The sequence below is a fragment of the Caretta caretta genome, chromosome 11, assembly GCF_965140235.1.
Source record: "Caretta caretta isolate rCarCar2 chromosome 11, rCarCar1.hap1, whole genome shotgun sequence".
Lineage (NCBI taxonomy): Eukaryota > Metazoa > Chordata > Testudines > Cheloniidae > Caretta > Caretta caretta.
The window spans coordinates 69971571-69973657 of record NC_134216.1 but is presented as its reverse complement, the minus strand read 5'-3'; positions in this window follow the sequence as shown (position 1 = coordinate 69973657).

Genomic DNA, 2087 nt, shown 5'->3' with positions numbered 1-2087 from the left:
CACCCTGGAAGCAAAGTGACTCAGCTGGGGCTGAACCTAGTAAATGTGGCACACGTCAGCCATGGAACTCTATGAAGGTTCCCCCAGGATGAGTCTGTCTGGTGTGGGACTATGTATATAAGCAACAGGATGAGTCTAGAGGTGAGATCATATGACGTGTTGTAAGCGTATGTGCACAAGAGGATGGCTTCACCCTCCTAAAATAGCAGAGACTGGCTGGTGTCTGCTGCAGCTGCAGTGAAATGAGCCACTGCACTTTCCAAATGTGTTGTTACTTTTTATTGAACCAGTGCACTGAGTCTTGAGCAAGGGTTATAGCAAATGCCCTATCGACCCTCAGCTGTGATCCCTTCCAGGGGTGTTTTCTCAATGCAGGTGCAGTACTCCTACCAACAGTGCGTCTCATACTGGCTTTATCTTGCAGCGTTGGCTTCAGTGTCAATTCTGTAGTTCAGGGGGTAAAATAGCTTCAGTTAAAGTCCGTTTTCACAAGCTCCTGATTCCGTGCCTTTTCAGATCAAAGTTTCCGTGCTTGGTCTCCACTGGAACTGAGGAAAAAAATTCAGTAAACCTGAGCAAAGTCCCTTCAGCTGTTTTGTGCTCCTCAGACATAAGAGAATCCACTTGGCATCCCTGCCCCCCACATTAAAACTACTGCCTCTCTTCAGAGGGCCAATTCACAAGTAGATGATCTTTGACTCTTGACACGCTCTTAGCATTGAGGCATCTGTGATCAGTTCACAAATAAGGGTGTTGAAATTCACAAGGTTAGATAGGTTAGTAAACTGCTTAGCGGACAAGTGGAAGACAAATCTTGATTATCGCCTAGTCTACAACAGAAACAGTTTGCTGGGGTAGCATCCTGGCAAGCGCTTCTTGTGTAGATGCAGCATTACTGTGACAGCTGCAGTTTCTAGTGTGGACCTGGCCTAAGTCAGACGGTCTGATTCTCTCACTTACTCCAGTGTAACTCCACTCGCTTTCGTGTTGCAATTGTGTAAGTTTGGGGAGAATCGGGCCCCGATTTATTTCTTGATTAAATCTATACTACTGCAGTATTGCCAATCCCGGGTACCCAAATGACAAACCAGCCCTCACCTCTCCCCAAAAAATTCATGAGATTTTAAATAATGTTTAGGGTCTCCTTATTTACAGTCTGGTTTCTGGACCTTCAGGGTGTGCTTGTTTCATGTTCTCAGTTTTCTCCACAACCATGAGGGCCAGAAAGTGTTAGCTTTGGAGTTGTTTTTTTTTTAAAGTTTCTCAAGTGATCGTTTGACTCCAGCAGCTGGGACTTTAAGAAACGTCCCAAAAATCACAAGACTCATGACAGCATTTTGGACTGTATAAGTAGGGATATTGCAGCAGATCGAGGGACGTGATTGTTCCCCTCTATTCGACATTGGTGAGGCCTCATCTGGAGTACTGTGTCCAGTTTTGGGCCCCACACTACAAGAAGGATGTGGAAAAACTGGAAAGCGTCCAGCAGAGGGCAACAAAAATGATTAGGGGACTGGAACACATGACTTATGAGGAGAGGCTGAGGAAACTGGGATTGTTTAGTCTACAGAAGAGAAGAGTGAGGGGGGATTTGATAGCTGCTTTCAACTACCTGAGAGGGGGTTCCAAAGAGGATGGATCTAGACTGTTCTCAGTGGTAGCAGATGACAGAACAAGGAGTAATGGTCTCAAGTTGCAGTTGGGGAGGTTTAGACTGAATATTAGGAAAAACTTTTTCACTAGGAGGGTGGTGAAACACTGGAATGGGTTACCTAGGGAGGTGGTGGAATCTCCTTCCTTTGAGGTTTTTAAGGCCCAGCTTGACAAAGCCCTGGCTGGGATGATTTAGTTGGGGATTGGTCCTGAATTGAGCAGGGGGTTGGACTAGATGACCTCTGGAGGTCCCTTCCACCCCTGATCTTCTATGATTCTATGAAAATAATGAGTTCTTACAGTAATATTAAACTTGATCTGCATATTCTGGCTATTCCATGTCTTGCATTTAATGACTGGGTGACCTTAACGTTAACAGCTTCTGTAAAAGTTTTATAGAATTTGCAAAGGTGGGGGGGGAGAGAAACTACTCC